The sequence below is a fragment of the Pogona vitticeps genome, chromosome 1, assembly GCF_051106095.1.
Source record: "Pogona vitticeps strain Pit_001003342236 chromosome 1, PviZW2.1, whole genome shotgun sequence".
Classification (NCBI taxonomy): Eukaryota; Metazoa; Chordata; class Lepidosauria; order Squamata; family Agamidae; genus Pogona; species Pogona vitticeps.
In genome coordinates, this window is record NC_135783.1 from 47,718,821 (window position 1) to 47,744,696 (window position 25,876).

Genomic DNA, 25,876 nt, shown 5'->3' on the forward strand with positions numbered 1-25,876 from the left:
TGATGGAATTCCAACTTCATATTAAAATCAGCTGTATTATTGTAAAGTGCTTATTCCAGTATAGTACTGCAGTTTCGTTTTCTTAAATGGGAGATGGCTAGAATTTATAAATGGAGAAAAAGATGTGATGTTGTTGTTGATAACGACAATGAAGAGTTCTACAACAATTGTTACTGCAAAATTTTAAAGTGAATGAGAGGAGAATGCTAGAAGTCCCAAAGTCCTTGATAGTGGAGATTCTGTAGTGTGACCAATCCAATGGGGTTTTAGAAGAACAGGATCAAATACTGCTGAGAGCAGAACTGAGCTCAGCTGGCAGATGTACTTTCACACTTGGTTTCTCTGGTCCCTCATTTTGTATCTGAATTAAAGGAGCACATTTTAATAAAAAAGTTATGCAAATATCCGGGTAGGTGGGACTTGTCAGCCTGAGAAGGCAGCCGATCTAGGAGAAGGAAAACTCTGATCCCAAACCCTCATGGTGTGAGGAGGAGGAGGCGCCGCCGCCGCCACCCATGCGATGAGGGAGCAGCCCTGGTAGGTGGGACTCATTAGCCTGGGAAGACAGCCCATCTAGGAGTAGGAAAACTCCAATTTCAAACCTCCACTGCCTTGTGGCTATATCCACCGATGGAAAAGGCTTCAGGAGTAAATCTTGAGGCAAAATCCGGAGCCAGAATCCCGGAGGCAGTTCATGTTGTTCTGGGAACTCCTGCAACATCGCTGGAACCAGTTGTATTGGCTCTTGCCTTTCCATTGGACTATTTCAGTGATGTGGAGAGGGGGGAATTTGCTGCTTGGGTAACATCCTATCCTCCATATTATTTTACCCAGGCTTTGTGCTCTGGAGTGGACACTCCAGCTTCGCATACAGCGTCTAAGTCCTCCATACAGAGCACGTTACCATAGTCTCTCGAGACTGAAGGATGTCTATGATGCGAATAAAGTTTTAGTAGTGGAACATGAGCTCTGTTCAGTCCTCTGATCTCAGAAGCAACCTTATCACTTTGTTTGTAGAGATGGCTAGAGGTATGTAACATTTGATTGCTACTTGAAGAGAGGGAAAACCCAACAAATGAAGCAGTTTGGAAACAAATTTGAGCTTTGCATGGATCCTGTCCTGGCCAATTTAAATTTGTAAGGAAGCCAGGTCTTAGGGTGCAGGCTGAAGTCTCCTGGAATTGTTATGTTTCTGTGGTCTCTAGGCAGAGGAAAAATCTCAGGGTGAGCAATGCTTTGGGAGGAAAGAGTTTTTTTTAAATTACATATAATATCTTTAATGCTTGGATGCCCATCTTCTTCACACTCCCATCTACTAATAGGTCTCAGCACAAAAGTGCCTATGGCCACTGTTGCTGGGAGGGTCTCAGAACTGTATCATAAAGTGTTTTGAAGTTCTGGCACAAATGTTATTATTTTGCTGTTATTACACAATGATTAGCATCTTATGACATCGCAAAGGCCTATGTCTTGGTCCCATGTTTTGGTCTAGAAATCTCAGGGAAATGGAAACTGTTGACCTAAACAATCCTACTGGTCATCTTACTGTCTTGAATTTATCATAGGGCTTGGAAAATTACTTTACTCAACTACACTACAGTACAGCCTCGGACCATAATACTGGTTATGCAGGCTGGGGGATTCTGGAAGTTGTTGTCTAAAAATTTAACTTTTTCAAGCTCTACCATAGACTTTTTCAGGAAAAATAAGTGATTAATAATTTATCCTCCTGATGGGTGAGGTTTAGTGCCATGTATCATGAACTATCCTAGGAGCTAAGAACTACCCAGCAACTTTGTTCTTAGTACATTGGAAATTTAACTTTACTATAGTGTAATTTGAATAATTTCTCCATAATAAACTGTCCTTTCCGATCTAATGTCACAAAGCAATGGATAAAATGCAGTTATCAGTTTCTCACATCATCAGGTTTATTTATAGCTTCAGGTTTAACATTGTGTAAAGTCAATTACTACATTCTCAGAAGTATGTAAGTCTATTGATAGCTCTCTGCACAAAGATAAATGTTTTTCTTATTGAGTCAAGTATGTGTTGCTATGTAATTAAAAAAGGCAGGACCTAACCTTTTGGATTGTGTACAGTGTAGAAATGCCCCCTGCCTTCCATGGAATTAATAAAGAGAAAGTTGGAAGACCTGTAATTTTTAGTTTATATTTTAATAACAAACATTCATCTGACATAAGCAGTAGCCTCATGCTAAAGTCATAGCAATTATACGATGAAAATCATTACATGTTCCCATTTAAAACTTTAGATGTATGTAGGTCTTTGTCTTTTACAATAAAGACAAATTTAATAAATGGGTCATTCCTTCCATTGCATGAGAACTGGACTGAAGCTTAATAAACTCCTTATTTCTTGCCTCTTCTGCTTCTTCCTCCCGAAGGAGTGAAGGGTATAATTTGGCTGGGTTTTCCAAAAGGGTGTTTTGTTTAATAACAATGAAATTGTCCATCATAGTGAGAGTTAAGGTATTTTTTAAATCTCTACTATGAAGGCCCAGATAGGGTGTATGATACAAATTTTCTTTATTTTAAATCACAGGAACCACTTTGAATCCAAAGCTAGTCCAGTGTCAGTAGAGCATTCCAACACTGGCAGCCCTCAGTTTAATACTACTGTAACAAAGACTTGATGCTGCACATTTCTGGTAGTAACACTGCGGAGCCATAAGTAGCAACACTGGTGCCTGGATCTCTGCTAACCCCTTGGTTAAGCATGGATCACATGGGATAGGCATACATAGGAGAGGATGGAGAAGAAGACGAAGCACATCTGGGTTTAGGTGCAAGACAGCCATATTGGTTTGACGATAAGCATGCTTGTTTTGTTTCTTTCTGCCTGAGGACAAACAGCTGGAGGCAATATATCTGCTCAGGTCAGGTGAACCTTCTAACAGTGACTTTTGTTTGTGTCGTGTACATTTTGCCATCCTTGGTCAAAGCACCAGTCACCTCAGCATAATTACAGCTCTGGTGAACTTTAGAAGTAAATGACACATTTGAACATTCTGCCATTAATGTTCATATTAAATGAGACAAATGGATGCTATGAATTGATATATGAATTTTTAAAATAAAGCTTCAATTACAAACTGAAGAGTTGTGGAAAATTAAAGACTAACGGCTTTATTTCAGTGTGACATTTCATGGATTACAATCCAATTCCTTTGACATAAGCCTGGAAGGAATACTTTTCCATGTCTCTCAGACAGCAAGACTGAAGTCTAGAAATCCAAGCCTCCATGAACTGTAGTTTGGGAATAAAGGACCAGCCATGTTGATAAAGGGTTTCTGGAAGTTGTAGACAAAAAGTAACTTCTCTGAGTTTTGAATAGATGCCACTCTTCACTTTTTGGTTTGAAAAGTTGCTGGAGCACAAGACTTCACAGGAATTCTAGTGGGCTGAAAGACAGCCAACCTCCTTTCTATCTCTCATAAAAAGTCTGTTTATATTTATGAGCAAAGGGCTTTGTCTGGTCTGTTTACCGGAGAAGGCACTGAAAGACATGGAAACAAAACTAGAGGGCTTAAAGGAGGACAGAGAGGCAAGAGTTCTGAGAAGGTGGTTTTATTTACATGTTTAAATAGAACTACCCACACAAACTGTTTTTTTTCTCTCTCCAGGGAAGACAATGAGTTGTCAGAAGTTTATATATTCTACTTGAAGGCAATGACACCTGTGACACCTGTGTGGGCTGTGTTTGTTCTCCTCACCATACACACAATGTACTCACTGCCATCTGGAAACTCACCTTTGGTGCACTAGGGAAAGGGTCTTAGGATAGCTGCCAGCCATTTAGACGGCTGTTTTTCAAACTTTATCACATCCTGCATGAAATCTGGAGAGAACACCACTTAAGGTCACATTTCTCCTCATATCTGAAGGAATTCTCTCCCTCTTTCAGAATTAAATATGGAAGGTTTATTTATTTATTTATTTATTTATTTATTTATTTATTTATTTATTTATTTATTTATTTATTTATTTGATTTATATCCCGCCTATCTGGACCTGCAAACCATTTTTTCACAGCACCACTCATTCTTTTTACTGGAAAAAATAGCATGCCCAGGTCCCCCCCACAATTCAAAACTGCATTTTAGAGAGAAGGTATGTGAGATTCTGAGAGAGAAAATGTCTGTAACATAAAAGATTAAACACCACTTTCCCTCACACCTCTATTCATTTTGAAATCACAATCTCCTAAATCCACTTTTCCATTTTAAAAAAACACACCTACCAAGTTTTCTTTGTTTATGCACTTGTACACTTATCCAGTTTATGCACCTTTTTGTATGTGCTGAAACTTTCTTTAGAAATATGCCCCACGTAGTTGCATGATTTAGGCATCCTGCAGTCTCGAGATACTATGGTAATGTGCTTTGTATAGAGGACACACTCTGCTTTGGATATGAAAGGGATCTGATGTTGAGCCATCAAAAACTACAGTGCCCTTCATTCCCTCATGAAAGGACCTGATGATGTTAAGGAGTCGAGATGGACATCCAATCCTGGGAAGTATTTTAAAAAGGCCATCCCTGCTAACCAAATCAAAGGCCTTTGTGAGACATATGAAGGCCACAAAGAGTGACTGTCTTTGCTCCCTACATTTCTCCTGCAACTGTCTGAGGGAGAATACCATGTTGGTGGTGGATCTGGATAGACTAAGTCTGCAAGCACCTCGAGTCTATTCGTGAAGGCTTTCACGGCCAGGATCTAATGGTTATTGCGGGTTTTTCGGGCTCTTTGGCCGTGTTCTGAAGGTTGTTCTTCCTGATGTTTTGCCAATCTCTGTGACCAGCAAATTCAGAGTGCTGTCCTCTGAAGATGCCAGCCACAGAGACTGGCGAAACATCAGGAAGAACAACCTTCAGAACACGGCCAAAGAGCCCGAAAAACCCACAACCACCACCTGGAGTCTCTTCAGCACAACACGGCCAAGTACCTTCCCAACAACACTGAAAAGAGAGATGCCATGGTAGTTATTGCAGTTGCACCTGTCTCCTTTGTTCTTATGCAATGTGATGATGTTTGCATCCTTCATGTCCTATGGTACTCTACCTTCCCTCCAGCAAAGACAGAAGATTTCATAGAGCTCGGTGGTGGTGATCTCTTTACAGCACTTCCGCAGGGATGTTATCCTTCCCAGGAGCCTTGCCGGAGGCGAGGGAATCCAAGGCCGCTTTTATTTCTGCTATAGTTGGTTCGCTGTCCAGCTCTTCCAAGACAGGCAGGCACTCTATGTTATTTAGTGCCTCTTCGGTTACTACATTCTCTCTGGAATGTAGCTCAGAGTAGTGCTGCACCCGGCGGTCCATCTGCTGCGCTCGGTCCTGGATTATAACGCCTGTAGCAGACTTCAAGGGAGCAGATTTCTTCTGTAATGGACCTAAAGCCTGCTTGATACAGTCATACATTCCCTTGATGTTACCTGTGTCTGCTGCTATCTGTATCTGAGAGCACAGCTGAAGTCAATAATTGTTGGAACATCTCCTGGCAGCCTGCTGGACTTTGCTATGAGCAAGTCAAAGAGCCTGCAAGTTGTACTCACTAGGACAGGATTTGTATGCTGCTAGAGCTCTTCTCTTATCCTTGATGGCTGGCATCAACTCCTCCAAATGGGCTTCGAACCAGTCTGCTGCCTTTTTGGTCTTCTTGCCAAATGTGGAAAAGGCGGTGTTATACACAGTGTTCTTGAAGTGTTCCCATCGTTCAGGTGCATTTGCATCAGCTGAGCCTGGAAGTCTTTCCTCAAGCACTTGGGCAAATTCCTTTTCTTGGACCGTGAGTCTTGCTGATGTCAATACGTGGTCTTTCTTCCTTTTTCGTGTGATACAATCTCTTTGTTTGCAGTTTTACTCTGCTACACACCAGGGAGTGATCAGTATTGCAATCAGTATCTGGTAACTGTGTTTGATTGTAATACCAGGAAGGCTAGAACATCTAGTGAGGATCAAATTGAGCTGATGCCAATGCTTTGATCTTGGATGTCTCCAGGAAACTCTGTGTTGAAGCTCCATATTAAAGAATGTGTTGCTGACACAAAGACCATAATAACAGCAAAACTCCAGCAAGCGTTGGCCATTTCGTTCATCTTCCCAATGCCAAAATGGCCTAGACAAGTGGGCCAAGAATTATGATCAGCACCAACTCTAGCATTAAAGTCTCCGAGAATGAACAGTGGTTCTCTCTTGGGGATTTTTTTTATAGTAGCTCCCACATTATCATAGAATTTGTCTTTGACTTCTGTTGTGGACTACGGTGTTGTTGCATATGCACTAATGAGGGTGACCGGTCCTGCTGATGAGCGGAGCTGCAGAGACAGAATTCTTTCACTCCCCACAGTAGATGGAACAATGGATCTCAGCAGAGTATTTCTGACCGCAAAGTTAACGCCATGTTCCCTGGTCTCATTCAATGGTTTTCCCTGCCAGAAGAATGAGAAGTTTTTTTCTTTGATACATCCCATTGTCTGGCAATCTCATCTCTTGCAGGACAACAATGTCCATCTGTAGTCTACTCAGTTTTATGTCGATGACAGCTGTCTTGTGCATGTCATCGATTTCCTGCAGGTCATCAGCAAAGCCAGGGGTCATTGTCCGAACATTCCAGGTGCCCAACTTTAGGGCAGAAGTTTTCTTACGATTGTTGCATGGTGCAGGGTTATCGATCTGCTTGTCGGCTTTCACCCCTACTTTGCACCCCATGGCAAAGTAGCATTTTATTCGCTGGAGACTGCACAGCTTAAGGTGGGCAGTAGCTACTTAGTGAGGTGCAATGACCTTTCCCACTGTCGGAAGTAGCCCCTGCCATCATGCTCTATGCCAATCAAGCAAAGACTTATAACCGGTAACTGCTACTTACCGTGTTGTTTCGACGTGTATGCGAAACTGGAGTGTTCTCTCCAGAGCATGAAGCCTGGGTAAAATAATATGGATAGGCTGTTACCCAAGCAGCAAATCCCCCCTCTCCACATCACTGAAATAGTCCAATGGAAAGGCAAGAGCCAATACAAGTGGTTCCAGTGACGTCGCAGGAGTTGCCAGAACAACACGAACTGTCTCTGGGACTCCGGCTCCGGATTTTGCCTCAAGGTTAATTCCTGAAGCCTTTTCCATCAGAGGATATAGCCACAAGGAAGTGGAGGTTTGAAATTGGAGTTTTCCTAGATGGGCTGCCTTCCCAGGCTGACTAGCCCCACCTACCCGGCCTGCTCCCTCATAGTGCGGCGATTAGAATACAGGCCTCCAGCTGCTGGACCTTGTCTTCAAAGAGGACCACCAACTAATACTTAGAGCATTTCTACCCAAACACCTCATTGGCAATAAAACAAACATGCCACAGGTGTTACAAGTACAACAGATCCTGCACTCGCCATCTCGACTGATTGGTCAGTGAATTAAAAAAGGGAGGAAGTCTGATCCTACCCCTAAAACTTTCCTGCCCCTCAAGTGTAAGCAATGCTATTTGGCTGTCCTATTTAACAGATTAGAGTCCAAAATAGAATCAGAGAATTTCATGTGCCATTATTCCATATTGCACGCCACACATTATTGACAGCACGGCATAATATTAGAAGATGGCACTATGGAAAGTATCCTAAAATGCGGAATGTCCAGACCTCCCTAGAAAATTTACTTCTTTGATTTACAGGTCCAGGAATTGTAGCAATGTTGTCTTAAGGGTTCTGGAAACTATATTCTTTATAGTTTTTCCAAGATTTGGGTACCTGAATTACCACCACTGGGCTAAGTAGCATTTCAGGGGGCAGGTTTTCAATGCTTGAATTATCAACAGAGTGGGACAATCTCATCCCTTACTGCTCTCTCTCTCTCTCTCTCTCTCTCTCTCTCTCTCTCTCTCTCTCTCTCTCTCTCTCTCTGTGTGTGTGTGTGTGTGTGTGTGTGTGTGTGAGAGAGAGAGAGAGAGAGAACTTGAGAGAGAGAGAGAGAAATATCAGCTAATTGTGTTTTTTCCTCCTTACCAGGACCCCAGAGCAAAGCACAGTGAAATAGACTAAAGGTTTCTTTTAAAACTTATAGCAAGCCAGGTTAAAAGCCATTTTATGTATCTACCCTGTTTCCCTGAAAATATTACCTAACCTGAAAATAAGCCCTAGTATGATTTTTCAGGATGCTTGTAATATAAGCCCTATCCCAAAAATAAGCCCCAGTTAAGTGAAAGCCTGCCCTCCACCATTATGCAGCAACCAGAAGAAAATGACATGACTGTATTTGAATATTGTACATGAAAAAAATAAAACATCCCCTGAAAATAAGCCCTAATGTGTTTTTGGAGCAAACAGGGCAATTAAAATTGGGAAATTTAAAATTGGGAAAACAGAGTAATTAAAGAGGAAATAATTGAAGCTCTCCATAGTTTTATGGGTCCAAGTTGCCTATTGAAGTACACACACATCCAGTGCTGAAACGGCAACCCTGTTATGCATGCAGTGGGTTGTGACAGCAGAAAAGACAGCAGAGAAACCCTCACCTCTATTTTTCCTCTTCTCACATTTTTTTTTAAAAATATTCTCCTAACTGATGCAGCACTGTTTCAGATATAAGGGAATGTCCATGCTCAGTTGATTTATTGCTGTAGCGCTATGACAGGGCATCAGTAATTGAAAGGGGCAGAAACTAGAGTGATCTGTCTATACCCTTTACAAATTAGCTTGTTTTGTTCTCTGATTAAACTTTAAGAGCTAGACAATCATGGCTTCTTGGACATGAAAGTTTGCCTAAATCCTATCTCTGGAATACTAACGGGATTATTATATAGACTTTAATATAGTTCGGTATTTAGTTACATTGTAATTGTAACTTATCAAGGTATAATTTTCAACTATAAAAGTAACATTCTATTTATTTTTATACATTAGGGGTCTGTGGTCTCTGACCATTCTATTTTAGTCACATTTGAAAAAAAGGAAGAGAAGAGTTACTTCTTTAAAAGTATAAACTATATGGGTGGCAAATTATTTGGGAGTGTTTTTAAACTATAGCTAATAACTTCTTAAAAGTAACTTTCAAAGCTCTTTGGCACAAGATTTCAAGTTCTAGGAAACAAAGCCGGAATGTTTCCAGGCACAAGCTTCTAAGGGAAATCAAGACTAAAGATTACATCTGGATCGTGTTTTAAGTGATGACATTGGAAATAGGAAAAAAAATATCATTTTTAAAAATATCTGCCCCATTTTTGATGTGCCCCTTTCAGAGGAGAGAAGGCTCTTCCTTTTCTAGGACAAAGTCTGGAAGGCCATTTCTGCATGTTTCTACTGCGAGTCTGTACCTTCTGTCCCCCACTGTGCAACAGCCTTAGAATACGTGAACAGATCTAGACCAACTGCTGAGGGGTTTTTTTTTTTAAACTGATACCATCTATTCTAAAACATAAAGGAATAGCAACAGAGCATCATTGGGGATGATCAGGGAAAGTCACATAAGATGACACTCCTCATATGGAGAGCATGTGGTAAATGCTCTGAGTTTTTAGTTGGCCCAAACCAGGACTGCTTTTGTGTGTCAGAGAGTGTACAAAAGTGGGAAGTGTTATATTTTAAATAAAGGCGCTTTCCCTGCCAGACTAGAAATGTCAGTAGCATATTGAATTACTGTTAACTTCACAGGCCAAGTCTTCACTCTTTTTTTCTCTTCTTAGCTTACCTTAGCATCTCCTGATTCTGCCTATTCAGCAATCGAAGCACCAGACCTATAACTCTGAAAACTCTGTGGGTTGGTGATCTTCTTGGCCTGCTTCAAATAAACTTTGGCAGATTCCAACTGCAAAGCCGTAGACAATCTCTCTCCCCTGTCCTTCCTTCTCTCCTAACCTGTTTGCTATGACTCCTTTGGCTTCAAAAGTTAAGAATAGAGTGACCTTTGTAAATTCAGTCAGCTTCCCAGCAGCCCTCTAGGACAGACGTCGCAAGTGGCTGCATAATAGTAATACTGATACTCAATAAATACAAATGGAATGAGGACAAGGACTGAGAAATTCAGATTTTCAGTTTGATAAAACAAACAAACATAAATAACAAAGCTCTAAACCACACACACCCAACTTACTGTGATTTAGCTTGGCCAACAGAATACTTTTCTCTTGGGGATGTTTTATGACATTATCGAAATTCCATACAATTACTGGCTTTCCTTCTACTGCTCTGGCCATGCATATACACAGGCGCATAAACATACATATGTCTGCATGTTCACAAACGTATACCTTAATTGTTCAGTGTGCAATGCCCAGTGAGCTGCCATCTATGGGGATGTAGCTTGCCTTAAAGGTTAAAAAACCAATACCATGGAAATGAGATGATGAAAAGCATTCAGCTGACTCCTGGTGTTACCTTTCAGTGTGCTCTCCAGCACTGAGCCTCATTGGAGACAAGGACCATGTAAGGAAGGACTGAGTTCAGAGAACTCCCTTGTGGGCCAGAGCAAGGAGGAATTTGTCAGGATTGTGGCTGCAGAGATGGTGATGCAGGGAGGAACAAAAGGGAGGGAGGAGAGAGAGAGAGAGGAGAGGGATAAGACACAAAGGAGGAAGAGAATGCATGAAATACAATGCACCCACAAGAAAATTATTCCTCACAGGAATATACAGGAGACAAACTCTTCTATGTATCTGAATGAACATAAAAGTTTGAGGGGATGGCATGAATATTGGATATGGGATTTTTATTTTCACAACACCTATCAGAATTCAGAGGAACTGGTATTCTGGTAACTTTAGCCAAAAATTCAAGATCTCAGAGCATTAGGGGACTGAGAGTTTTTTGAGAGGGACCCTTTATAGAGCCTAATAATGAGAAACTACCAGTCCCCTAATGACTTGCAGTTCCCATGGAGCTTAGAAAGCTCCACTCATGTCCTACTTCTCCATTCTTAACGGTCATAGCTGAAAGGAGAACTTTGCCAAGAGACAGTTGTGTATCCTGAAACCCCTCTGAGAACTTGGATTTTCTGGCTAAAGCCACCAGAATTCTAGGTGTAAGAATTTTTGCTGAATTCTGGTAATTGTAGTGTGGTGGAATCCGAAAATCCCATTTTTAATTTACTGTGAAATGTTCCCAAGTCCTATCTGTCATTCTGAGGTTAAAGGTAGGTCCTGCATAAGAAGAGGTTGAAGATTACTGACCTATTGCATGATTTGCTGTCATGAGGATCAAGCTGGGTTTTGGTTGCATAAGATGGTCTTCCAGATCACAAAATGTTCATAAGTCTGAATTGAGAAACCTAAAATGTGTCCTTAGGTGTTTTTTAAATGGCTATCTTATTTTAACTCAAGGATCTAATGGCCGTCTCTCTAACCAATCAACCAGTACTCCTTATGAGACTGTAGGTTTACAGCTTATTAAATTTGCTAAAATTTAATTAATTACCTCGAATTCATTAACATTTCCAATAACAATTTTAAAAAGATATTTCAGTACAGTGCTAACAATGTTAAAATTTAGTGTTAATATATTGTTGATAAAGGTTAATATAATGAATTAATTGTATATGAAGGTTAATATAATGAATTAATTATATAATTGTTCTCTTAACATTCAAATGGTCAGAAATTATTTTTTCTTTAACCAAAGTTCTACTTGTTTCTATGGTTAAATGTCAAATGTTATGGACAATTGAAAAATGAGTTTTTGAAGACAGGAACTTGCAACCACAAAGATGGTTGGCTGCCCATTATTCTGGTAGCTCTGGTCTAACATTTCCACATTTACCTATAGTGCTATTCAAGCAGTGCAATTGATGTAAGAAAGCTCCCATGTTGAATCATTCTAGCCCTGCACTTTTTCACCCAGCTACCCATGGGCAGAGAAGGTTCTGAAGAGGGACAACCTCCCTTTCTTGTGGGGGGTCTCTATATGAGCGGGGTCCTTGGTTTTTCAGATTGAGAACACCCATAGCTCCCTGTCATTTGACTTGTTTCCCTTCACTTGAAGAGCAAATGAAGTGATGGTGGAGGTGACGGACCTCAAATATTTCTCTCTTCATGGTGGGCAGCCTGGGGCCCACGGCCTACATCCTGCCCACTTCTGACATATAATAACAAAAAGTAAAAAGTCTGGAGTTCTGTAAATAGATTTTCAGACTCCTGCCAGCTTAGACTTGACTCTATATATTGTTATAGGATGAATATATTCTGACAACGGTGGGCTAGAAGGAGTGCCATGATTATTGTTTTCCTCAGCATGGTCTCTGACTTCACTGGATTCATTCCATATCTGCACTGCTGTTTCTGCCCAGTTCCCTTTCCAACACTCTTAACATGTCAGCATTCAGAAATCAGTTTTTCTTTAACTATTTGTTCCTAAGTTTCTATGATTAAAATGTCAAATTTTAAAAGCCCTTTGAAAAGTTCTTTGCATTCCACCTGTTCATAGTATAAGTTAGTATTTAATTTTAACAACTCGTGCTTGGATTTGCTTCTTTTCATCTTTCTTCCTCACCAAATGTCTTGGTGTGTCTTATCTTTCAGATGGCAATCCTGATGATAAGGAGTGTTCTTGTTGGCTGAACAATGGGTTAATATATAAGCTGCAGTTGCTCCTTTTTAAATGTGTGGACTTAATGTCAGACTCTTAGTTTGGACCTATCCATTGTATCCACCATTACCCTTCCTTTATGGAAGCTGCCTGTATAAGCACAGGCCCAGAAGGCAAAAGGACAGAAGAAGAAACTGATCTGTTTTCCTTCGTCTGACTCACTAGGAAGCTTCTCAGATACACAGCAGGAGATACTATTCAGAGGCTTTTCAGCTCCATTTGAGACTCTTTTAGAATGACCTTTTTAGAACAAGGCCTACAGTGCAATACACCTTAGTCAGCAACCGGTAAGGATGTGTCATTGGAGACCAAGACAAAGGTCATCCACACTCTTGTATTTCTTATCACTGTGTATGGGTGTGAAAGCTGACAGAAAAATGATTTGTTTGAAATGTGGTGCTGGAGGACAGCTTTGCACATATCTTGAACTGCCAGAAAGACAAACAAGTGAGTCCTAGATCAAATCAACATGCTTTTGACAACATATGAGAACTTGTCTCTCGAAACAGGTTCTCAGTATAAATTTAGCATAGGTGAGATTACATGGAGAAATACTTTGCATTTTGGACCACTTGTGCAGTGGCTCAGGGCGATCTATTTCCTAGTGGCCACACAATATATGGAGAATTGCACTCCAGTCTGACCCCAGTCCATGCTAAAGCTGGACCTTTTTGGTCCAGTCTTAGAGCTACTACTTTTGGGGGGCAGGTCTGGTACAATTTCCCAAAAAGACAGAAGGATCACTTTAAAGGAAATTGCTTCCTGCAGAGCAGTCCTTTCCAGTGTGATTGGAGATGGGCAGTTCATTGTGGTTCATAGAAGTCCACAAGACACGAACCATGAACTTCACAAACCTTTGGAAAAAAATGAACTATGAATTGGTTTGGTTTGGAAGCTCTAGAATGCGCCCACCCCCTAGAGATGCCAAAATCACAGGGAACCTTCCCTCTCCAAGTTTGGATTTTGGATATTTTGAGTTATACATCCTCAAAGCAGGACCCCCTAGGAAAGTGCCCTTTAGCAGGTGGCTTGGGGGAAATTCCAGCAGTGGTTCAGCAGTGGAACAGGACACAGAGTGTTGCTCATCAGGAGGTGAACTGAGGAGGGACAACAGCCTTTGCTCAAACCCTGTGGACAAGGGAAGCAGCGTGCCTGACAAGGGAAGCAACATGCTGCTGGAGATCTGAGTTCACCTGGTTCCAAGGCAGAAAGGTTCCTCTGCCTAGCAGAAGTGCCTCAGAGATTAAAATGGCTTCTGTGTTTGGATTATGTGTCCTCCAAAATCATGGCAAGGGTTTTTATTCCCTGCTTAGGAAGGGATTGAACGTTACACGTTCTCTTATATTAATCATCAAGATTTCAGATATTTCTTTTCCTACAAATGTTCATGAATTAAAACAAAGGTTGTCTTGTGGTACTTTCAACTGCACCCCTGCCCTGCATTGTAGGCTAGAGATGGAGGATCTTTTGTATTATTATTATTATTATTATTATTATTATTATTATTATTATTATTATTATTATTATTATTATTATTATTATTATTATTAGTAGTAGTAGTAGTAGTAGTAGTAGTAGTAGTAGTAGTAGTAGTAGTAGTAGTAGTAGTAGTAGTAATATTAATATTAATATTAATATTAATATTAAAGAAATAAAGAAATGAAGAAATGAAGGCCAAAGCTTCCCCAACACCACTGAAGATCTTTGGCCTTGAGGAGGAATCCTGAGATGGCAACCATTCTTTTTGGGCCAGGGATTTTAAGAGATTTTAAGATTTGCAGTCGGAAAAAGCAGAATGTTTCATCTCAAAGAGTATCTGTGTGTCTAAAATTCTCCTGCTAAGTGGTAAAGATGAAACCATTTGTATTTAGCAGAGAGTACAATTCCCTTACTTGGTTGTAAATTGGTTTATTCATGCAGGATACTTATTATCCCTCCCATTCCTTGGGTGTTTGTTGCCAGCCATGCAGAGAGACTAAAAGAACAGCAGTAGGATGGTTCTAGTTGTGGTTATCAAATGGTCGAAAAGTCGCTTCCCCATCTGTGCCCACTGGCATCCTCAGCCGCAGTCTAAGCAGTCAGCTTGTGACACTCTGTGTGACAAGGCTCAGCCTCTTCAAGCCTGAAGCAGCTCGTAATTTCCACCAAGCCAAGCCAAGTCAAATGCCTTCTTCAGAGTAAGGTGTATCGTATGACAAGAGTGGAATGAAATACAAGTTGTTATTAAATTATAGCTGTGTGAAAGGGAAAGGATTATAGCCTCATTTGGCAGAAAATGGGCCTTTTCTCTCTCCCTGTGATGCTCATGGCCCATGACACATTCTTAATAGGCTAGATTTTTTTACCTTATACCTAAGGGAACAAGATCAAGGTGAGATGGTACACAACCAGAAAGAAAAATGGTGACTTTTTAGGATTTCACTTGACTAACATCTATTTTCTGCATAGAAGTCGTGATCACTGGACCTTCTCTTTAGCTGACCTATGGGATTACAGAATTGAGTACAATATCCTTACAATCACTGATTCTAAATCTATTTTAGAATCTATTTTAGAAATCTATTTTAAATCTACATTTAGATTGAAGGTTGTTTCACAGACAAGTTGTACAAATAAAAACCTGCCCAGGGTCTAAAATTCAAACTAGATAATGCATTTATTCATTATTGGAAATGTGCTTCTCAATATGATAAAAATTATCTGTCATGGAATATTTCTTCCCTTTTATATCTTGTGCTTTGTTCAGTCAATTGTAATTGAAAGGTAAATAAGGCCTTAATTTGCAACTCTGATTGCTCAGCTCTATCCTAAATAAATTATCTTACAGGAGAGCAAATATACTAATTAATGAGTATATACACTATATTAACTAATGAGTACTCTGTATTCCTCTTGATGTCTGGTTAACCCTGAGGTCAGTTACAGAGATCAAGCTTGTGTCCCTCCTTATGTGCTTAAGACCTTTTAGGCTGGCATAGAAGGAAAAAATAGGGCTGTTTCTGGGGTCATTTCCATCCTTTTTGAATGGGAAATTTGCAGGATTCCCTCCTTGATGGCTTTTCCAGGCTGCTTTTAATTGAATGGAGGCTGCCTTTTATAATTCTAATTTCACTGCAGCTATTAAAAAATAATATTTTCTATTTTAATGGCTGGAATCTGGTACCATAAAGTTATGGCACATAAGGCTGATAATATTAATCCTGTGGTGGTGATTTTCAGAAAATAAAGACTTACCCTCTTCCTGCAGCCCCCATCAGTTTCCCCAGGATGAAAGGTGTCCTAGGGGAGCCTTAAAACTCTCAGTAGGGGAATGGGAAACTTTTCATTCCCTTCAAAAGCCTCATCTGATGACATCATGAGCCTTACGCGCTGCAAAGTTATGCTACTGGATTTCAGCCATAGGTTCAGTTTCTTATTGTGCAAATTGCCTTGGCAAGGCCTTGGCTTGAATAATTAAATAATTTCAAGCAAGCAAGCAAGCAAAAGCAGGACACAAGGAGAACATGAGGAAGGAATGCATGGCTATAGAAGTACCTCCACACAAAATGCTGTGAGGAGAACCAAGAAAGTCACCACCCACCTTCAGAAGGACTCTCTCCTCAGTTCTCAGTTCTTTCTTACGAAAGAAAAGATCAGACGCCTGCAAGTTTTTTTGGAGGTTCAGTGATGCCACACACGAGTTCTGGGCCTGTGGTCAGCTGAAGAAACCACAGTTTAAAATTCCACAATAGCCCTGGTATTTAATCCTTCTAACGCAAATTCCCCACACCCCAGCCTGAGCCCAGCACTGCTACTGTGGTGGCACAGGGCAAGCCTTTAAGCCCTTCTGAAGTATGCAAGGGTCCCTGCTTCTCAGCAGGAGGGATGGAAAACTATGCCAGCAATGTGAAAAATGCCCCAGTGATTACTGTACCTTTCCCAGCAGAAACCAGAAAGGCGACCAATTAATGCCTGCTAATCTGTCCAATAAATAAAACTAGTTCTTGGTGGACGAGTCCTTGTTTCTGCAGCCTGCACGGAGGGTGACTATGTAACACATCTTGGGTCTACAGCAGCAGGATGGAAATTGCTTCTTCCCCATTACTGCTGGCTTGAATTTCCTGGGTTACATTCTTTCCTCTGCTGTGTGTCTGTACTGTATTTTGTTAAAAGAGGCAGAGAAACACCCAAGTCTTGTTTCATTTTTTATGTAATTTCAAATTTGTTTCTCTCTTGGGTGTGCAATACAAAGCTAGGGTGTTTGTTATCCCAATAATTATGCTAATGGATAAACATGGGGTCTGTTGAAGAAAATGTGAAATACAAAACAGGGAAGGTGATATTTCATTTCAGCCCTTTTCTGTTACTCTAGAGATACCAATGGCAACTTCAGAGGTACCGCGTCAAACGAGATAAGCTATTAATTGTGCAGGTTCAATTAACCTTCCTGAGCTTTTCTTCTGTGAACAGCCATAGTAGTTTGGCAGAGAAAGTAAGTGAGGAGAGAGAATGCAGCAAAGTGGTGGATGAGCTGCCTCTGCTGAAGCACTACTAGTGAAGGGGAGGTTTTTACCAGAGAGTTTTCCAATGGGTTTTCCCCTCTCTGTTTATTTACCTCTCTTGACAAGGAGTAGGATATAAATCAAGTACAACGGTTGCAGTAGCAGTAGCAGTTGCAGCAGAGGTAACAGTAACAACAAGAGAGAAAATGACTTATACCAGATCTAGGCTGGTGTAGGTAATGATCTGTTTCCTCATAGATCTAGAGGAAATCCTTTGCTCTGTCCTCCATCCCTAATGCTTTATTTTAAGATCACCTTTTCAGTATCACTAAGAGTAGATCTATACTAGAGATGGGAGAGTTACTTTTTAAAATCAAACTCAGGACAGCTTACAATAAAATGTAAATCCTGCACGTTGTTTTGTCATGTCCTGGAAAATCTGTTTCTTCCAAGTATTTTTTGAGGACAGTTTCAAGAGCTGCTCAATGTTCCTGGGAAATGCACAGGGCTCCATCCAGTGCTGTGTGAAGAGATTCCACTTGTGGAATGGAACGTTCCCTTCCTGTCCTCCTCCCACTTCCCCGCCCCTTGGCAGTCTCTCTACCCTTTAAATATACTGCAGAAAGATCCCCCTGAGCAGACACTAGGAGGGGCTGCAGGAAGGAATGGGAATCACCCTTTTTCCTGTCCCACTCATGGAGGACTTTCATCAGGGAAGTGACAGCAGGTGGATTTAACTCACTGGCATAAAGATGTCACACATGGTGGACCCATCACATCACACAATCCACTCGTCTGCTCAGTAACATGGTCGATTCACCAGAGAACCATGAATGGCATGACATCACTTTAAAGGGTGATTCTCCTTGAGTAAGGGGAAAGATAAACTTCACAAAGGCATGCGTGTGACAGTTTTCCCTTAGGAGTGCTGAGACTAGTTGCCAGAACATTTTGGACCACTCTGCCCAAAATCTCCTGACTTTGAGTGATTTCCAGCCTCCAAACGTTTATCGTTGATCAATGGTTAACAGAAGATTTGTTGAGTTCAAAAAACTTGAGGAGAGGGAGAGCAGAGCAGGGAGGAGAAAATGATAAGAGATGTTGTATTATTTAGTACAAACAATAAAAACAAAGAATAACTTGTGCCTGGTTTTGGTACTGAAAGCATATTATGGTCCAGAGGCAGCTTGTTCTGCAGTTCCAGCAATTCCAGAGCTCTAGACAAAGTAATTTTGCCCAAGCTCTAAAACAGCCATGTTGGCTACGTGAGCTCCCACCCAACGAGTCTGCATGATGGAGAGTTTCTGTTTGGCTGAGTGCCTCCTGTGGAATAGGAGGGCTGATTTATCTTGGAATGGCAGTGAGGAGCCCACCCACCCCCACCCCCGTTATGGCTCTCTCTGTGGCTTACAGTGAATGATAGCACAGAGGGGGCCCAGTGGAATAACCTCTATTTCTCATGTGCTAACCCCTTACTCCCTTTCTTTTTTCATGATAGCAGCTTTCATATTTTTAAAAGGCAGTCATAAGAAGGACAGAAAACAGCTGTGCCAAGGATATGACTATTCAGGCACTGAGAAGAGTAGTACAGGATTCGGCCTGGCCTCTGCTTGGCTCCCTTCACAGTCCAAGGGTTTCGGCATAATTCCCTTGGAAGCTGTGGAATCTCTTCCCTGGATGTTTCTGAGGGTTGCTTCTCTTGTTACTTTTTCCAGTGTAGATATTAATGCCTTGATTGGAAGAAGCTTCTAAAATATCAATCCGGATGAACAAGCAAGTGTCTATCCAAATATCTGTTTTGAGAAGACATTAGATATCCATGTGGCTATGACTTTTTTTTTAAAAAAACACCCATATCATGGGTGCTTAAACACTCAATGCTAATTAGGTCTGCAACAATTAAATTATGAAACAGTAACATTTGTCAGGTAACAGTTCAATAGATTAAATCTTTATCATTTCAAATAGAATACAATATAGCCCTTAGAGACAAAACGTGTTGGCCTTGATCTACAGTGCAAAAGGGATGGGGGGAGGGGAATACACTCAGAACAAAAAAAAATTGGGTTGTAGAAATTTTTGCTCCTAACTTTGGTTGTCCTTTTTTCCTGTGAAACCCTGTATTACTTCCCAAGTCCTCTCATTCTCTTGTAGCTAAACTTCACAGCATATAACAAACCAAACAAAAACCCACCCCAAATATTCCATTCCTGATTGCCCTCCACTCCCTCTCTTGTTTCACTCATGTCTGTTCCTAAAGGATAAACCCCTTAGGGCAAGGACCTCTTCTCTCATTCTTTGTATATAGAGAGAATAATACCAACAACTAACCTCTTTGATGTCTTTTATTACTTGTGGGTATTTATTCAACAATGATTTTCATGATTTATTGATTGATTGATTCCATAATAATATATTCATATTCATTACTCATAATATATTAGAATATCACAATATTCTGAACAATCATTCATATTAATAATTTATTATAGATTTAATGTCTTGCTTATTACTGACTTGTTTTAGATATTTAAGGATAGGCTGCGGGTTAAACCGCAGAAGCCTCTGTGCTGTAAAGTCTATAGATCTTCAGCTGTAAGTTCGAATCCACATGATGGAGTGAGCGCCCGTCACTTGTCCCAGCTCCCGCCAGCCTAGCAGTTCGAAAGCATGCAAATGTGAGTAGATAAATAGGGACCAGTGGGAAGGTAACAGCGTTCCGTGTCTAGGTCGCACTGGCCATGTGACCACGGAAGATTGTCTTTGGACAAATGCTGGCTCTATGGCTTGGAAACGGGGATGAGCACCGCCCCCTAGAGTCGAACACGACTGGACAAATTGCCAAGGGGAACCTTAACTTTAACCTTAGGGACAGTCATCACAAGGTGATTTCTGACATAGGAATATGAAACCAAATAGTTGGGTCCAGATCCAACCAGATCCAAGGGAGCATGTGTGAAAATCCAACCAGGAAAGCACTATGGAGTAGATTTTCACAAATGCCCCCTTCCACAATAGCCTTCCACCATTGACTAGTGGCAATTTACTACTGTGACCTATACAACTGCAGTTTCACCAGTATAAATAACCAACAGAAATCTGACCTCTAAAATGTCTGAAAATGATCATTGAAGATGAAAGGAAATAGATGTTGCTCATTATGTTGCACCTGTAAAGGAATCTTTCCAGCTATTACTTATGCTTTTTAATGTCCAAAAAGTAACTAGTTAAAAATAACTACATTTCTCAGCTCTACGCAGCTGAATGGAATACCCTGGTTGATTGAAAACATTGAAGTAAAATTCAAGAACCAGTCCAATTTGTGGCCATCCTGCCAACTGCTTCAGGCAGCAAAATGTATTGGGCTCGCCCAGAACATGACATTTTCTATTCCAGGTTTTTCCTGCACCAAGATATATATTCTTGTTTTTGTTGACACCAGAAAGTGTAGAAGTGCTGAGTTCCATCAGTGTTGACTTTTTGTTCTCTCTTGGTATACGGTAAGGAAAATGGGTCACCTACTTAAAAAGGTTTTAAATTACCCCTTCCACAGGGTCTTGAAAAGTACAATGGCCTTACATGACCTCTAGGGATATCCTTGGCTCTTTAGCAGGCAAAGAGGAAAGCCTAAATCCAGAGGCCTGCCTTCTGTGCCCCCTATGATTTCCCATGCCTAAACCAGGCACTCACTTGCTGGCCTCTCTGCTAGCTTCAGGGAGTTGCCATGACCTCACCCTCACCTTCAGCCAGGCTGCTTCAGAGGAATGGTAATGTTGTTCGCTCATATGACAGCAGGGCTGCAGTAACACCAGATGGGAGCCAGTCACTGCAACTATATTAAGAACATCTCACAGGCTCCTGCCTTCGGGTTTAGTTCAGTTTTTCTAGGCTCTGGTGTCAGAAAACACACCTCTCTGCACTAAGGGATGGAAAACTGTAGCTGGCATGGCCCTGGGTCAGATCCCACGGGAGTGACCATGTGGGTGGGAGGTAGCTAAACATAGTGCTGCTAATTTTAAAGAGAAGGCAGATAAAGGAATGGGAAGGGCTGGAGAAATGTGAAAGGGGCCTTAGATGCTAAAAAGAGAGTGAAGTTCTACAAGTGGGAGCAAAAGTAAGTGATGGCTGCCATGTCTGTGCATCTGCTGTGCAGTTGACATTTTTGGATATAAATGCCAAGACACTTAACAGAAATAAAAACAAACAAAAAAATCTAGTCTCCAGATATCATTCAGTTAGTTTTTGCAGGCCACATAATTCCATCTACAAAGTCGACCAAATCATAGCTAAACAGACACAGCAGGCAGGACTATCCTGGGAGCTAAGCAAACAAATCTGAACATGTGTGAAGTATGAGAAGACACGACAAACATTCCTTTCTGGGTTTTACAGAGACAACTGCTGTTGAGCTGGTTTGTGAGATTTGCCTCTACTGTACCATCTAAGAAACCAGATCTTTCATGGGACCAGCTCCTATGGCTAATGACAAGGGTGGACAGACATTCATTACTCCATAAGCTGCTACTTAAACCTACTGCCATTAGCAGAACATTTATGGTAAGGATGGAGAGCTTGTGATCTTCTAGGTCTTATTTGACTACACCTCCCAGCATGCCTCATTGCTATGCTGGCAATGGCTGCTGGGAGTAGCAATCCAACAATATTTAGAGGGCTGCAAGTTCCCTACCCAGGATCTATAAGGCTATTCCCAGGAATCACTTCTTAATGTGTTTCTTCTTTTGGTTGGTTGTGTCCTCAAAGCCATACATGGCTGGGATCCAATGGTTGTTGTGGATTTTTCAGGCTGTTTGGCCTCTATTTTATAATAGAGGAAGATAGTCAAAGGGGATGAAGAAGGTACAGCTCTCTTGTGTTTCCCTTCCCATCCCATCCCATCCCATCCCACACCACTGTATTAATTAATGGCAGCACTGGGATGCTCTAAATAAGGTTGTGTTTAAGGTCTGAATAAACCAGGAAGTAACACTTCTAAAAGTCATGCAATGAAGCTGCTTGCTCAAAGATTGGGAGTACCTAAGTGGATGATGGTGTGACTGTATAATGTGGAGGAAGCCAACTTTTCTCTCAGAAGAGAACCAAGTGTAATAGTGCACAGTTTTTCCCAGCCACGATAAAATTGTTAATTTTACATATTACTTAATTGTACTTAGAACCTGCATGGATGAAAGTTCACCGACACACAAGGTGTAGTCTACTTCTGTGAAGGCCTAATCTAGCTCCCCAGTCAGCCGTCACTGAGTCCTAGCAGCCTCTTTCCTTCCACCAAGCTCATCATCTATGGAATTCCACTTCTGGGATGCCAGCAAGGAAAAGAATGACCATAGTTGCCTCTGATCTCTTTTTTTTATGCTGCAGTGTTGAGCAAAAGATAGATATATTGTAGTTATGCAACAATACACCCCATATATTAAATAATGTGGAAGTGTGATATACAAGGCAAGAGTAACAGTGTTTTAAGCAGTTTTGAAGATTAGTTTAGTTTAGTTTTTTATGGTCCATGACCAGCAAAAGACATTGCACATTATGCAGGTTAAACCTACAAGGCAATTACAATGCTAAAACAGAGAAAAATAGAGTTAAAGGAAAATTATAACAGTTGTAAAGATTATGAATTCCACACCTTGCATGAAAGCATATACAGTGGACCCTCGACTTACAGACGGCTCGACTTACACACTTTTCGAGTTACAGATTTCGCTGGCCGCAAAATTTAGGTTCGACTTGCAGCCGGAGAATCGACCTACAGACCAGAAAAAACAAAAACAAAAAACGAATGGAACAAAAAATGGCCAGTTATGGATTAATCGGTTTTCAATGCATTGTAGGTCAATGGAGACTTGACCTACAGACTTTTTGACCTGCAGCCACCATTCCAATACGGATTAATTCCATAAGTAGAGGGTTCACTGTATGCAACAACATCTGGAAGTTAGAGAAGAAAACAAAAAGAAGAGAAGAAGTGATTAATCATAGACACATACTGTAGAATGACACAAACAAAATTCAACCCAGGCACTGGTTTTCCCTCCCAGAAATCTAGAGAGAGGGAATTGACAACCGATTCCTCGGTAGCTTTTGATCCATCTTGAAATTCCAGAACCATACTCTTAGCCATAAATCACATTTGTCTTGCATGTTTTCAGTTTCTCAAATATGGGAGATCTTTAATCTTCCAGATACATATTGGAATTGTGATTGTTTATACTTATGTGATTGTTTATACTTGAAGGAAAGTTAGTATACAATGAATAAAGAAAATATATTTTCAGAAGTGACACACTGGCTTGGGAACCTATGATCAGGAAGGATAATCTCTCTGTTCTGGAACTGCAAACGGAATACAAGGTTGAACTAACATGCTATGGAGGCAAAAACTGCCATAGTCTTTACATTAATTCAGAATAGAGCTAAGAAGTAACTAATTACAAATAACTAGTTCTAATCAATTTTGTTTTCCAATAAAGAGAGATTCAACTTTGTCACATGATCTACTTTATGACTGTAATTTAATAAGGGATGGCTTCACTCCTTTCATGGGGTAGCTGTAACTTCTTAGTGAGTTTTACAGTTATGGTTGGGGGGGGGGACCCTGCCCTCACTAGGAGCTCAATCAGGTATAAGAAAATAACCCCAGTTATACCAATTTGTTTCATTCCTCTGTTGTATTGATGCATTTTTCCCAGTGGTCACGTGTTATATATATCGGCAAGGGCATTCACATTGTTATTTTACTGCATCGATTCATTTCTTTCTGTTTGAACCATTATAGCAGCCTACACTTCTCTTTAGTTATGTATCAATTCACTTTCATTATTGTTTCTTGGGGCAAACAGCACCCTTCGTCCTTTAAAAAAATAACAAAAGAGGTATGTTGAGAGAGCAACAGAGCAGGACGTGCCTTCTCTTCTTCTCCCCTTTTCCCTTCCCTCCTTTACTCACTTATTTCCTTTCCCTCTATTTCCTTGCGTTTCTCTCTCTTTCAGTTCTTGGCTTTTTTTCCCTTTTACTCAGTGCTGCGAGGAGGAAGTGTATTGTGAAGAGCAGGGTTTTAAAAAGAGAAAGAGAGTAGATGTTAACACTACACCCCTTTCTTTACGATTCAAAGCAGGATATCTCTCGCCCCCTCTTTCACCTGCAAAGGCGGTGGGGGAAGCTGTCTACTTTGAGCTGTCTCCATGTTGTTTTCACTTGTAGCAGCTGCTACTAGGAAAAACAACCAGCTTACCAATATCCCTTTTAAAAAAATTGGCCACAACACCCAGAAATCTGACCCCTTTACAAAGGAAATAAATAAACAGCAACATTCACACATATTGAAACTATAAGGAATGATGCAATTTATCATTGGCAAAATTTAAAACAACCCTCCTGGTGAGGGGGAAATAAACCGCTTGCTGGAGCAAATGAATTCAACAGAAAATTATTAAATGATGTAAAAATGGGCAAATCAGTATAACTGGGGTCCTTTTAGTAGGTGTGATCGAACCCTGAGTGGTGGGAAAGGAAGACTATCATTTGCTTCAAGACACTGTGCTAGTGTCTTGTGCTCTGTTCTAGTTATTAAGGTGACAATTACATGGACAGGAGAAGAGGGTGTTATTTACTATGGCCAGCAGATTATAGCATTAATAATAATGTAATTATTAAACATATTTTTAATATTGTGGAGTGAGAAAGTAAGTGATTATTTTTAACATTGTTACTGTAACAGTAACTAAAGGTACAACTAGAGAGGGAAGCTGTCACAGGTTGGATCTATTGGAGTGACAGTGCTGTTCAAATAGCATTTAAATTGAAGCTTCTGTTCATGTGGATACATTCACTTAACTCAAGTAGTTCCAAGGCAAGAGACTACGCACACCTCAAACTGCTGCAATTTGCACTCTCCTCTGTCATTTGTACTGTCTACTCCCTGCCATTTCTTTCTCCTCCTCTTCCTTGCCCATCCTTTCTTCATTAACAGAGATTGCAACTAGTAGGGAAAGCTGTTCAAGGTTATCTGACAGTGCTCATCTGACATAGCGCTACATCTGATAAAGTAACTTTTGAAAAATGTTCATGGTACAGACAATAGAAGAGGAGGCTGTAAACTGCCAAAGGGCAGTGGGCAACAAGTGATTCAAGATAGGAAATGGTCTAGAATGATATTTAATCAGGTCAAACCACAAAAGAGAAAGAGGAAACAACTTGAGCTGTGGACTTGCAATTGAGCGCTTCTTAGGAAGTGCCTCAATCCCCAACTCTGCATGGCCATCATATCAAAAGCTGTCCTCTGCCATGTTATCCCTGTTGAGTTTATGTCAAGTCCTTAAAGAAATGGTAGTGCCTGACTGTGACAAACCCAGACCTACTGGGATATGCCACACGTTAACTAAGCTGCCACCAACCATTCCCTATAAGGAGTCACACAGACCAGGGATGGATTTTTAACAAATAAAGGAATAAGGTTTATTTAAACAACACCCAGGGAAAATAAAATGATCAGGTGAATAAGATACAGTAACGTGGCTTAGTCTCAATCATGCATACACCAGTTTGGTTCACTCAGAACACTCTTAAATAAAGCACAGACCCTGAACCTATCAGTTCTGGCTAACCATACAGACACCTGAACCTATCAGGTTGGTACTGACTGACACACAGTAGTACCCTGTCTGACACACAGACTCCCACTCAAGCTTCTTCTCTCAGCTCTTCTCCTCAGCTCTCCTACCTCCCTCACACACGCTCCACATATATATACAGTACAGCCCCTCCTCCTGATGTCCCGCCTTCCACTCCCCATAGGATGGAACTT

General features: G+C 40.8%; 2 long non-coding RNA genes across 6 annotated transcripts in view; one reads left to right on the top strand and one right to left on the bottom strand.

Moving 5' to 3' along the window:
• LOC140704785 (uncharacterized) overlaps positions 1–25,876 on the top strand; it is a 243,952-nt gene that overhangs the window by 200,100 nt on the left and 17,976 nt on the right. The window lies entirely within an intron of this gene.
• Positions 1,251–25,393, bottom strand: LOC144585845 (uncharacterized). The gene is made up of 2 exons (XR_013540429.1): positions 16,158–25,393; positions 1,251–10,492 (listed from the first exon to the last, which is right to left on the bottom strand). It is a non-coding gene; the product is annotated as an uncharacterized LOC144585845 (long non-coding RNA).